The sequence below is a fragment of the Maniola hyperantus genome, chromosome 7 (genome assembly GCF_902806685.2).
Source record: "Maniola hyperantus chromosome 7, iAphHyp1.2, whole genome shotgun sequence".
NCBI classification, from domain to species: domain Eukaryota; kingdom Metazoa; phylum Arthropoda; class Insecta; order Lepidoptera; family Nymphalidae; genus Maniola; species Maniola hyperantus.
In genome coordinates, this window is record NC_048542.1 from 11,432,640 (window position 1) to 11,448,019 (window position 15,380).

The following is a 15,380-nucleotide window of genomic DNA, read 5'->3' on the forward strand; positions in this document are numbered from 1 at the left end:
CACTGCTGGACATAGGTCTCTTGTAGGGTCCACACGCCACAGTCTTGCGCCGCCTGAATCCAGCGGCTCCCTGTAACTCGTCTGATGTCATCCGTCCACTTAGTGGGGGTCTTCCCACGCTGCGTCTTCCAGTGCGAGGTCGCCATTCCAGCACTTTGAGACCCCAACGTCTATCGCTTTTACGAACTATGTGCCATGCCCATTGCCACCTCAAGTTCGCAGTCCGTTGAGCTATGTCGGTTACTCTAGTTCTCCTACGGATCTCCTCATTTCAGATTTGATCACGTAGAGAAACTCCAAGCATAGCTCTCTCCATCGCCCGCTGAGTGACTCTGACCATGTCTCGGATCCATATGTCATCACTGGCAACACGCACTGTTCGACGACTTTGGTCTTCAAGCACTGAGGAATTTTGACTATACACTGAGGAATTGAGACTAATAAAAGAACAATATAATTATTAAGCCCACCCACCCACTATACGAAGCCGGGGCGATTTAGCTAGTTAAACAATACATGTTTACAATTCACAAATAGCGCATTCCGATACGATGTAACGACATGAGTGATCGCACGTCACCGCTTCCTCTTGTTGGCATGTCGCTACTAGTTGTCAGTTTGATAAACGACAATCGCTTGTTGTGATTCGCAGTCATATACACTTGCAACAGCCCAAGCATAATCACTGTGATACACTTCTCTCGCGGATTGCATTCATTATCAATTATCATCATAATCCCAGGCACGCATCCCAAACTTTTCGGAGTTATAAGCGTTTAAAAAAATTAATGACATAATAAAGTGTGAAGTCTGCCTATTCGCAGGCCAGTGTGGTGGACTATGGCCAAACCCTTCCATACTGAGAGGAGACCCGAGCTCTGTCGTGAGCCAGCTATGGGCTGATAATAATGATGATGATGATGAGATCCACTTTCAACAGCCCTAGTACAATCACTGCGATACATTGCATTCATTATCATCATAATCACCATCAATCCGTTGCCGGACCATTATTGAGCACGGGTATCCTCTCAAGGTGTGATAGCCTAGTGGTTAGGACGTCCGCCTCCTAATCGGAGGTCGGGGGTTCGTTCCGATTCGATCGATGAAATTAAATATTACCCGCTTTAACCAATTACCAATTGCCAGCCCATTATTGAGCACGGGTATCCTCTCAAAATGAGAAAGTCTGGGGCATTACACTGGTTACCTGCGGATTGGTAGATTTCACACAAATCACATTCAAGGCGGTGCGGACTTGATAATACATTTTATCTACTCTCATATCTTAAAATTCTAATTATAAAATCAAAATGTGTCACATATTGGCTTACTTTATTCACCACCACCACCAAAGTATATAACTTTAATATTTCAAAAAATCATTATTAAATATATAATAATAAAATTAGCAATGAGTATTTTTATATTTTGGTAATTTTATGAGTAACTAGGAAATACCTAGGATTACCTCTTGACTGCGCGAGACCTATTGTACGTTGATGGTAATAATATATCAGATACCTCCCCACAAGTCCCACCAACGACTGTACAAAGTTCCAACACAGATGAACGATGCGCTAATGCATACTTAGGTAACGAACATGCAGACAGACCGATAAACATTAATTTTAAATAAAAGAGCATTTTAAATATTAGCCAACCTTAAATCCAATACGAACTGCCGTAAGTAGTTCAATGTCATTAACATTCAATTTACTTCAACAAAATGAAATAAAATCGTACAGAAATAATAAAGTCAATACAGTTACAGTCCTCAGACCACATAAAATTTCAGTATTTAACTAATACAAAGTCGACTGCTAAAGTTTTTAGCGTTCAAATAGGCCACACACTTCTTATAAAGCTTAGTGCACACATTATGAAAGTCGCCTTCCCGTTTTACTTAATTGCACAACGCTTTTAGCTATTTAAGTGCTAAAGGTCGAAAGGCATGCATCTCACAAAGCGCTCGGGAAGTCTGAAATGCTACCATCATGTGCACTTGATTGCCCCGGGGCTATAGTCGAAGGGATAGTGGTCAGCCCCCCAATTGTGTAAGAATAACCATTTCATGGCTATCGAAATTGTCAGGAAGTTCTGCCCTTTGATTGGCTGTGAAAAAATGTAAACAGCGTATCAACCAATCAAAGGGCAGAATTTCTTGACGATTGCGATAGCCATGAAATGGTTATTCTTACACAATCGGGGGGCTGATCTTCTATTTATACCTATTTAGGTACTATTTAAGTGCTAAAGGTCGAAAGGCATGGATCTCGCAAAGCACCCGGAAAGTCTGAAATGCTAACATCATGTGCACTTGATTGCCCCGGGGCTATAGTCGAAGGGATAGTGGTCAGATCTCCTATTTATACCTAATTACTATTTAAGTGCTAAAGGTCGAAAGGCATGCATCTCGCAAAGCGCTTGGAAAGTCTGAAATGCTACCATCATGTGCACTTGATTGCCCCGGGGCTATAGTCGAAGGGATGGTGGACATATATTATATTATACTAGCTGATCCACGCGGCTTCGCCCGCGTAGATTTAGGTTTAAAGATCCCGTATAGCCTATGTCACTCAGGAATAATGTAGCTTTCTACTGGTGAAAGAATTTTTAAAATCGGTTTAGTAGTTCCAAAGATTACCCCCTACAAACAAACTTAACGACATTACTTCTTCATATAATAGTATAGATTTATACCTACTTACATGTAAAAGGACAAACTGACTGATATCATCTTCTCAAGAAACGTGAGACATAGTATGTAAATTTTCTCTGTAACGTAGACTCCTACATAAGATATAATTTTCAGAAATTCAATCCCCACCAATTAGCCCCACGACTTCGTCCGTGTGGATTTATGTTTTTAAAAATCTCGTTTCTAAAAACTTTTTTATTTTCCGCGATAAAAAGTACTCATAACTTAATATATCCGTCTCAGGGACGCAAGCTATGTCTGTATAAATGAAAAATTAGTTAAGCGGATGGGCCATGAAAAATTAACAGCAGACATTTTTATAATACAACTACAAAAACACTACTATAAATAATTTCAAGAGGAAAACTCATGAGCTGCTTATAAATAAATGTTATTACAACATCTCGGAATTTTTGATTGATGAGCTCAAATAATTTGTCTAAAATAATATCTAAATAATGTAAATCTGATGACTTAGATTAGATGACTGAAATAAATTATGGTCTTTGTAGTGCAATAGTTAGGTATCCCCTCTGTATGACATGTAAAAATTTAAATGACTGTTATTATTTCTATTTTTTTTTTTTTTTCTCTTGTTTTTGTATGACTTAATTAATTTACTTTCTGAATATTATATAATTTTAAAGATTTTGTAATTTATATGTACTTACATGTTTTTAAAAATTTAACTGTAATGTAATATTTAAATATTCATACACCAATATTCTAAGGTAGAATGCATAAGGCTCGCCAACTAATTTTATAACCATGTTATGTCACCTGCATTCTTATGAATAAATTTATTATTTATTTATTTATTTATTTATTTAATACTAGCGTAGATTAGCTATTTTTGTGTACCTACTTACCATCCATGTGATCATTTTTAATAACTAAATATAACTTTTTTTGTATACAAAAATGAAAGTGTAATGAAGAATTATTTATTAGTAACGAACAGAAAAATGAAGAATTAAACACCGAATTTTTCCTTTAGTAACTAGCTGTTTGTATTTGACTGATTATTATTCATAACAAAAGTATAATTAGTGTCACTTTATGTTGCCTTTCTAATTTAACAAGATAAGCTACCATTTCTTGGTCTATTTCCGCCCCCAGTGCCTTGCCTCGCCTTAGCTGTTTACAGAGCTGTAATTAAGTAAAGCGTAGTGAAAATGCGACTGCGGTTAACGTCCGTTATTACTTAGTACAAGTGTACCACTTTACAACTTTGTAATAAGTAGGTAACTACGTAATGCGATAAAGTTAAAAAAAACCGGCCAAGTGATAAGTCTGACTCACGCACCGAGGGTTCCGTACTAGGGTATTTTTTTCGACATTTTACACGATAAATCAGAAACTATTAAAAACTGTTTTAGAATAAACAGGTAAGTAGGTAAAGCCCTTTCATATTATGATACCCCACTTGGTATCATACTTTGAAAATTGAAAATACTAATTATTTGTTCATTAACACATTTTAATTTTTTGTGTGTGATGTAACCACAAATCCATGGTTTTCAGATTTATTCCTTTACGTGAGCTATAAAACTTAACTACCTGCCAAATTTCATGATTCTAGATACATAGTTTCTATCGTGGTTGTATGTTTTGTTGATAATGTTTTATCAGTAGCTAGAAAAAAACTACCTTAAAAAGAATACTATACCTACTCAGATTTCAATTGCCATATTTTCAACGCTAGAATCGCACATTGATACGACCTAAATCTTTTGAACACTTACTTTTTCGCCGTTAAGGTAATAGCGGGTAATTTATCGCGGGAAGGTTACCGGAAAACAAGCACGTCGAATTACTAGAGCTGGCATGTGTGGACTTCATTAGGGGTTGTAGAGATTCTGTAAGAGGTGTAGATTAGATACCACTTTTATAAGTTACGCCGATGATGTGCCTGCGCAGAAATCTTATTTTTGAATAGCACGAAATCATCTCATAAAAGTGGTAGTACTTTGAAGTTAAGTAAATAAAAATGTATTCGCATTCTTTATTATAATACGTGTACCATTTATTATGTATAGTGACTCTAACACATTATTATCAAATTATGCGGGCAGATTATTGTTTTAAGTTGATAATATAAGCTAAATCACAGACACACACCACACACACACACACACACAAACACACACACACTGGTGATGGTGATGAAGATAGAAACAGAAAAGTTTTTTATGCATAAATAAAGTTAACAAAGTATTCTTGAATGCGCCAGTATGTGCCTATGTACTTACCTTTGAATGCCCTTCCTACCGAACCAGTTAGAAGAAGTACCTACTCATATTATCAGAATGGTTTATAGATTTAAGGACCCATGAATAATTTTGAAATTGATTTTTTTTAAAGATTATTAGACAGACAGACAGACAGACATCAAAGTGATCCTATAAGGGTTCCGTTTTTCCTTTTGAGGTACGGTAACCCTAAAAAACATGACCGCCGAACAAAATTTTTAAGAAAAAGGTATGTTTAAGTCACTTCTAGACTTCGCTTATCAATAATATCGATAAGAATGAGACCCCGGTGTGTAAGTTAAATCTGCGTTAAGTCTACAGTCGTATATAACTGGGGTAGCGGGCAGAGCGGGAAATTTATGTGGAGGTCGTTGTAAGTGTCTACGCCTTAATATCTCGTTTCGTTGGGGCCTTTGAAGGCCTGAAGAAAATACCAGAATAAAATGTGGCATGATAAAAACTATACTTTGCGTCATCAAAGAAAAAACTAAATATTTATTTTATAACTAGCTGATGCCCGCGACTTCGTCCGCGTGGATTTAAGTTTTTAAAAATCCCGTGGGAACTCTTTGATTTTCCGGGATAAAAAGCCTATGTCCTTCCCCGGGATGCAAGCTATCTCTGTACCAAATTTCGTCAAAATCGGTTGAACGGATGGGCCGTGAAAGGCTAGCAGACAGACAGACAGACAGACACACTTTCGCATTTATAATATTATGGATTTTTATAGTGTTTTACATACACTTCAAGGAAATATCTAAATAATTTTATAAACATATCAAACATTGCGGACTGACAGGAATCGAACCCGCGTCTTCTGGGATCGCGCCTGACGCTCTTACCACTAAGCTACAGCTCGCTTGCTGCCAGTGACGAAATTTGTTATATGTATGTTCACTGAGCACTGAAGCGACTGTTTATGCCATCTAGTTCTATGTAGTAACGACACTACAGGTATCGAAACTACTTTCAAAGGCCCATATTACAAAGCAGCTCTTTGAACGAGAAATGACATATTTGCTTTTTACTATGTTTTATAATTTTTACAGTATTTTACATACACAAATTTCTAAATAATTTTAAATACATATGAAAGGTATCATATGAAAAGGGCTTTACCTGTATATTCTAAAACATATTTTTATTTATTTTTATGCAAAACAGTTTTGATTATTCGTGCAAAAAAAATACCCGAGTGTAGAACCCTCGGTGAGCGAGTCTGACTCCCACTTGGCCGGTTTTTCAATCTTATCCTATAGGTATCAAACAACTTGACCTCACTTTTGTGAACATAAACGGGTAATATAAAGGTACTTATAATACCTGCGTATTGCTTATGGCCGACATTTCGGAGGTAATTTTGAAGGATAACGACTCATAAGCGATGCTTCTGGGTGCCTGATTAGGACTACATGCACATATATGGGGACCTGTGAAATAATAATTAAAACACTCGTTGCGTGGGGGTAAATAGAAACGGAGAAAGAGTTTGGACCTGCTGGACGGACGGAATTTTCATGGGATGATGATGGCAGTTCCCAGATCATTCTTTATACGACATCAGTACCCATATTATAAACTAGCTGGTGTCCGCGACTTCGTTCAACTGGAATTAGGTTTTTTTTAAAATCCCGTGGGAACTCTTTGATTTTCCTGGATAAAATGTCACTATATGTCACTCTCCAGGTCTTTATCTATACCCATGCAAAAACTCACGTCAATCCGTTTCACCGTTGCGACGTGATTGAAAGACAAACCAACAAACCAACAAACAAACACACTTACGCAATTATAATAAGGGTTTTTGATTATAATAAGGGTACTGATAAAACATCTGACCGCTAGAGGTCAACGAACGTTGCTTAAGTAGGCCACTCGGAGTCAATGCTGCGTCGAGGCGGGGCGTTGACCTGAGTTTTGTGCGCTATAGATAGGTACATTGCTGGTTTGAAAGATACTAAATCACTAAAACTACAAAATGAGGCAAATGATTATCGTTATTGGATTGTGTTTAGGTAGTATAACATTTATTACGCTAAGTTTTTGCTAGCGTTCTGGTTAAAACCTGTATTATTCACGTGATATTTTTTTTATTTATTTAAATATTTATTATTCCGTAGGTACTTTTCATACTAATATTATAAATGCGAAAGTGTGTCTGCCTGTCTGCTAGCTTTTCACGGCCTAACAGTTTAATCGATTTTGATGAAAGGTAGGTACAGAGTTAGCTCACATCCCGGAGACGGACAAAGGGTACTTTTTATCCCGGAAAATCAACGAGTTCGCACTAGATTCTTGAAGTCCCATTCGTTTTACCGATCTGTACCCGTAGTACAAGATTTTACGTCTCACCAAACGAAACCAAATTCGAGAGTCGAAATACTTCCGCGTTACAGTAAAATGGATCTTAAATGCCTTGTTTTAAAGCTCAAGTTTGTCTACACTTCTACAGCCAGCGCTCCAAGCGGAAACATTGCGAAATTAAAATCAGTGGCATTGAATATTTGACTTCAATTCAAGGCTGTTTAGGTCCATTTTACTGTAACGCGGAAGTATTTCGACTCTCGAATTTGGTTTGGTTTGGTGAGACGTAAAATCTTGTACTACGGGTACTGTATGAAATTTGGTGCAGGTAGCTAGCGTCCCGGACATTGACATAGGTAACTTTTTATACCGGAACAACAAAGGATTTAAGTAAAAAAAATCCACGCAGACGAAGTCGCGGGTATCATCTAGTATAGAATGAATAGAAAATTATTATAAACGAATTAGTAGAGAATAATAAAGTAACCTATTCATTGTTGTGTGAACATACACAATATTAAGGGATGGGATTATTCAAAAACGGTCTAACCATATTGCTCCCTTGCGGTCACGATGTTAATGATACCCCCCATAATTACAGTTCCTGATTATTATTGCGTGCTTTATTGTCACACAGATGAAAGGGGTCGACAGGCTTAATGACCAAGTTGTCAAAATTCTTGCTTACCTTGTGACCTTTAAACTCATGGTACGAGACCAGGTGGTCAATTTTGTAGAGGTGCTTGGTAAGAAAGTCTGTAAGGTGGTTTTGCTACAAATCCTGAGAATGGCAAACTGTAGATGTATCGCTTTATTTGTCAGTTAGACTGTAGTAGATTGCCAATTTTTCAAACTTCAGGTAGGTAGAACGTATATCGGGTAAACTCAATCAAAATAAAAAGTTTATTTTACGTAGATCTACTTCACAGGTTTGTATCGTCCAAAATGTCGAAAAAATACGACTTCAGTACGGAACCCTCGGTGTGCCGGTCTGACTCGCACTTGGGCAGGTTTTTTTAGAAAAGAATAAAATAGTGCTTTTGAATCGTCAAAAATAATTACCACTGGTTCGGAATGCCGTTGCTACCCAGAAGAACCAGCAAGGAACTCACTTTTCGAACTTTAGTGGAACACAACTTTGTACCACTTTTTATTATTATTTCAGTAAGATCTGTATGATCTAAAATACATTAGGTATTTTTACTTTTCAACTTTTTTATGAAGCACCTCCCCAAATCTTCACATCAGCTCTTCAGCTATCGGAGGTAGTTTTGTCTAATTCTGCAGTAATTTGAGACGCTGAGTTTGAGGTTTCTCCCCGAACTATATTTTATTTAAAGCCTTAGCACCGGTCCAGGGGCTGGAATGAAATCGGAGATGTTTACGTTTAATTTCCTCCCTTGGACGGATATTGTACCTACTGTAGATAAAATTTTGTATTTATACACTTTCCAAGTTTATCTAGGTAGATATTATCCTTGTGAAAATTCGTTTTCAAACAAAAAATCTCGGGAGAGAACGAGTGAAATTCGCTCACCCAGGTACTACAATTGTTACATACACGTATGTATTGTGTCTATATACACGCATGTGTACTGGTGATGTCCAAGTTGTTAGTGTATAGTTAAGTACCTACTTCGGAGTGTGACCCGTACAACGGGCGGCCCCTTAGGAACGAACCGCGCTGGCTTGGTTTATGAGTATGATTATACAAAATGTGGCTTACATAAAACCAATAGACAGGCATCTTTGTTAAGATATCGCTAACCAAAAACATAGGGTACCTAACTGCGGGCGAAAAGTGAATAGGCATTTAGAGAATGTCATCATAATCATCTCAATCCAAACCGACCTACTAATGAGTACGGGTCTCTTCTTAGAATGAGAAGGGCCATAGTCTACTACGCTGGCCAAGTGCAGATAACGTCTGAACTATTTACATAACTACTTACAAATTATTTCTAGATTGTACTTATTTAGTACTATTATATTATTCTGTGATTGTATCTAATAATTTAGATAAATCTATGGCCCAAAGACAAAATATAATATTACTCGAATCTGAGAATGACAACACTCACACAGGCAATTGGGGTATGAGGCGGGGGGGGGACACGACGACGCCCCGCACACCCGGATGTCACCACCACCACCACGGATATCCGGCACCAGGTTAGCGAGGGGGCTGTGTGGGTGTGCGGGACGTCCCTACCCCGATGGCCATCTCGAGCGGTCGCGTACTATACTCAAAAATGTAGCACAAAAATGTACTTAGGTACTTTAAAAATTGACGATTCATGTTATTATCATCGTCACTGGTTTTAGACGTATCTCGATCTCTATCTGTCTGGAGATTTATCCTAAAAATTACAACATCTCAAAGCTGTAAACTTTAATAAAGTTTTTACGCAAGGGTTGAACTCGGGATGAACCTGTAGTTTAGAGGTCAGTACCTACAGATGCCGCAAGGGAATTCAACTGATTAGTAGCGGGTAAACTTGATGAAGACAAAAGGCCTAATATCTAGTTCAACCAATTATTAAATAGGTACAGAATCTATTCAGAGTTTACTGGGATGCTGTACAATACCTACCTATCATGTACATATCGATCCATTTAATTTACTTACTCGATTAATCTGTACCGATATCCACCGACTTACGCTTCGATGGATTAGTCTTGGCAATTCATGCGTGTTACACCAATTAGAATTATTAATAGTTACGTCCAATACGTGCCTACCTTAAGGGAAATTTAATTAATATTATACTGTTGAGATGAGCTGATTTGGAATCACCAGTTTTACATCAAAATAAATTGGTTTTGGAGATTGTTCATGTAGACGGAATAAACTGCGCGCTTTCTCGATGTATTTGTGCAGATTTCGTCAAAATCGGTTGAACGGATGGGCCGTGAAAGGTTAGCAGACAGACAGACAGAAAGACACACTTTCTCATTTATAATATTAGTATGGAAGCATGGATTTAGATTTTCCCCCAAGTGAAGATCCAATAAAGAAAATATTAAACTTTCCCGTTGAAGTTGACATTTGACTGGATAATTTAAGTTATTCTGAATTAATTTGCGTGAGAGGAGGTCAGAAATCGAGCATGAAACTCTTAAAGTTTTTTAATAAAAGCCTGAGAGGACAGGTGGTGACTGCGGTTGATTTATAGACTTTTGCAATTCACTGGAGTCCGGAACGCTTTCGTGTTGAGTGTTGCGAATATTTAAATGTTTTAACGCATATTATAAAGAAATAAGGTCGATATTTTCATTTATTAATTAAAAGCCTATTTACCTATTATTATAAGAGTGTAACATTGATTTTTAGAAAAGGCTAGTTTCATCTTAGTAGTAAGTAGAATCTAAATTCCGACATGGGGTTATACAGCTACATTCAAAATATTATTTACTATAATATTTGATCGTATTTTCGTTCCTTATTTTATACCTACCTGACTGCATAAACTTGCATATCCCAATCATTATTACGAATAGAGTAGCAAAATACATGCGACAGTGTTCAGCAAAACAACGAACTTTTAACATAAACGGAGAGACAATTTGTCTGTTTTGCTCGGTTTTGCTTCATTCGAAAACTTTTACGTTTTAAGTTTGGAGCGTCTTCGCGAGCTTTTCAATTGTTTCTACTACGCAAGAATAAAGCACAATGTTTTATAAAAAAATGTTCGTAAGTTTTTTTTAAATGGGTGCCATGAAAATTGAAAAAAATTAAAAAGCCTTATTTCTTATACGATAATACGATGGTGCGGATCCTTCGTGTGCAAGTCCGACTCGCACTTGACTGGTTTGGATTTGTACAGGATCATTAGTGTGTCAACCTTTTGCTTGTTCACACTAACTAAAATCATAAGATTTGTAATATTATTTATAAATATTAGATCGTCTTGTTCTAATCTAATTCTCCTATTTTTCGTGCTTCTTCAATTGTTTTATTTAAGGATCTAAATCATAAGACATATCCTCGTAATATATTATACTCTTTTCGTTTAATAAGCTAGGATTTCTATCCATAAGCTTAATGGATCTGCAGATTTCAATATATACTTAATCAGACTAAGTAGGTAGGTATATTACATATTACACTCCCGCTGCATCGTGATTAGATCGTGAATCGGTTATCTAGTGCATCTGATGTCATAAGCTATCCGTTGATCCTAATTAGATTTAATTTAATTTAAAACATTTTTATTGCTTAGTAAGTACCTACTATGACAAAGAGTAAAAAATACAAAACTTGCTTAAAAACAAAGGGCGACCTTATCACTACCCGTGATCTAAAGTAGAAACTAAAATTATTATTTATAGTGAAAAGTTCGTACTTTTTCAATTGAAGTCCATTCGGAATAACAAAAGGATGTCGGAAATTAGAGCGGCTCATTTGAATTTCATGTCTGAGTTGCATCGCACGTTTATTTGCAGACCTATGCCTATGCTAAGTAAGGTTGCGGGGAGTCTCCCCACCTCATACCCCAATTGCCATCTCGACTGCCTGCGACTTGCCTGTTGCGGACTACAGTTATGATTTACATCAACATTTACAATCTGCTTCATCTTTACCTGTGATTGATAAATGGTGAGTATAGGAGAAAATTTCAAGTTTCAGTGACGAAAATGTTTTGCGCGATTTATTTAGAATATAGACAACTTGCTTAAACGCCGGTATAAAGAGAATTTAGATAAGATATACCACGGACGACGAAGGAAATGTTAATGCAACAAACAAAGATGCTGGCTAAAATTCTTAATGAAGTACCAATGTATCTAACTTCTGGGCATTTATTCCTTCAAGTTGAAGAAAGAATTTTAATTTAGTTAGGAGTTCTTACATAAGTTAACCGCAGAAACTTTTCTTCTTAGAATTCTTTTCTCCCGCACCTCGTTAAGTAAAGAGGCCAATTTTATTACGTTATATGAATACACACCTATTTTATTTTTGTCTTTGCATATATTACTATCTCTACGCAGCTGTTTTCTTTAGGTTTAGGCCTTTCGTATTTCTTTTTACGTAAAAAACCGCCCAAGTCGAGTCAGGCTCGCCCAACGAGGGTTCCGTACTACAGTCGTATTTTATCGACATTTTGCACGATAAATCAAATACTATTATGCATAAAAATAAATAAAAATCTGTTTTAGAATGCACAGGTAAAGGCCTTTCATATAATACCCTAGGTACTTGATATAGTTATCTTACTTCGAAAATTGAAAATACTAATTATTAATTCATGACCACAATTTAATTTTTTTCGTGTGATGTAACCAGAAATTTAATGTTTTCAGATTTTCCCCTAATGTTTGCTATAAGACCTACCTACCTGCCAAATTTGACATGATTTTAGGTCAACGGTAAGTACCCTGTAAGTTTTTTGACAGACAGACTGACAGATAACAAAGTGATGTTATAAGGATTCCGCTTTTCTTTTTGATGTATGGAACCCTAAAAAACAAAGATTCTGACGAATGGAGAACCTCCTCCTTTTTTGAAGTCTGTTAAATAGGTATGTACCTACTTACCACCACTTTGTTCACAGTTTCAAACGAACCGCTAAGATGTAGAATGTCCTTCCGGAGCGGGCGTCCGTGTTTCCTGCCACGTATAGTACCTACGCGGCCGAAAGTAATGTACATCGACCTTTAGAAGGAGATAGCAAAGTAGAGAACTGTCTCTGCCGTGGAGACCGACAAAACGTCATATTATAGGCATGAGTGACAGAGACAACGCTCTACAAAGCCGAAATGTCATTCTGAAGGCCGATGTACATTACTTTCGGCCGCGTATACCTTTTAATGCAAGAGTGAATGCTATAGGCACTTTGTAAATAACTTAGACTTCATCATTGCTTTTTGCCAGGCATGATTGTCGTCAAGCGAAAGTTTATCATTAATAACCGTTTTACATTTTTTCATGGATATAGGTAACTGAGAGGGACCCTTTGTTTCTAAATATATTATCTGAACATCGGTTATTATAAGTAGTTATTTTGCTATTTTATTTGCTCAGACATATAGATTAAATAATCAGTGTGTGTGTGCGCGCGTGTGTATGTGGCTTTGTCCAGTTACCCAGTATAACCAGTAACCACGATAAGCTTCCGTCTCTCTTCACTACCTACACTCGTATTCTATTTCAGGGATCTTATTTTGCAATGGAACTGTCAAAAGTGCATCTAAATTCAGAACAAGGACAATAAAGCAGATCCGAGTAAATTAGACTTGGAAGGACTTTGTCGCGTCAAAGTCCGTATAGAAGATATAAAAGTTTGGTGTGGTGCTTTGACCTAGTTTAGTTTGAATTATTTATTTATACTGTCAGTAATTTAGATAATACATTAATTCATTTCAGTAATTTAGATAATCCATTAATTTTATTTCAATAGCCGCGTACCCACCTAGCACACAGGCTCGCGCGGCAGCCTCGCGATCCAAATGCCTCGACTGGTGTGGACGTGCCTCGGGCTGCCTTGGACGCGCGTTTGTTCGGCTGAGCACGGATCGGCCCCGAGCCATCTGTTGTCGGTAAACTTGACGCGCTCAAAGGTGCCTCAGTGAGCGCTGTGTGACAGGTGGGAACGGTTATGTTTTGGCTCGCGCGCAAAGCTACTTCAAGTTTTGTCTCAACGTGATGGCTCAGCATGCCTCGCGAGGCGGCCTCGTGTAAATTGAACAAAACTACTGAGGCTGCCTCAGGAGCCATCGCTCGCGATCTGGACACCGAGGCTGCCGCGCGAGCCTGTGCGCTAGGTGGGTACGCGGCTATTAGCCGATGACTGATAGGGACAAGTAACTATTTTGTCCGTCTCTAGGTCGCAAGCTATTTCTGTACCAAATTTCATCAAAATAGGTTAGGTAGATGGGAAAAGATAATAGACCCACTTACTGTGGATGTATAAAACTAACTATACAGGTACTTATTCTGAAATTACATTTATACAATACAATATATTTTGAGACGAGAATCAAAGAAGGCCTGCACAGACCGTGCGACAGCAGGACTTCACACTATATTACTATATTCAAAGTGAACCTAAATTCAAAACAAAAACGAATGTGAATAAACTTTAGCTCAGAGGCTTGGTCGCGTCAAAGCAAAGTCCGTGGAAGATAAAATATAAAAGTAAAGGACTTTAAATCGCATTAACCAGTGTTGGTGTTTCAGCTCAACATTTCACGTGACATTGGGGGAGATAAATCAGTAAATCCAGTGGACAGAGGAGCTAAGTATAATATTATGCAGTTTATTAAGGCTGTAAAGTTTGCTTCGTTAGCTTTGAAGTGGATACAACAGGAATCTGTGTTGATATCCACTCTATCTATTAATGAAAACTTGTGTACACTTGCTTTAATAATTTTGAGATTATAGAATATTTTAGGTATAGAAAAAAAATCTGATAAGCTTTCAAAAATTAAAAAAAAAATTTAGAAGACGCTCATGATCTGTTATGTTTTAAAAAGCATCTTAATATTATGAAACTACAAGTCTTCAATTAAGTAATATAATAGAAAAAGTCAATAGGTATGTTTCTCTCAACTTGCAAAACCATCGTCGTCAACCGATATAATATTAATATTTATGTTCGTTGCTGGATATCTCTGCGACTCGTTTGATGTCGTTCGACCACCTAGTACATAGTAGGTCTGACAATGTTGTGCTATCCGGTGCAAGGTCGCCATTTCAGCACCTTGAGACGATCTCGGTCTATCGGTTCTTTGAACTATCTGAAACTTCAATTTTTAAAATGATTCTAATTTTAAATACAAAAATATTGTACACTAAAATTCTTTTTTAATTAGTTTTAGTAGGTATATGTAAAAACCAAAAGACGTTTCTTTATATATGCAAATTTTCAAAAATATTTAATGAAAACTTATGAAACTATAAGCTTATTGTATTGAGTCGTTGTCCCGAAAAAATATGGTCACCCCAAGTGACCGAACGAGGCTGTGAGCGAACAGGACGGCTGGCGTTGCGTCGATCGTGCGCGCTCCCTCTTCCGCGGCTCGAATCAGCGGGTGCGTGCGGTCATTCAACTAGGTGTTTAAACTTGCAGGATTTTAAGGTATATTTTGGTCAAAAATTGATTGCAATCGATTCTGTTACT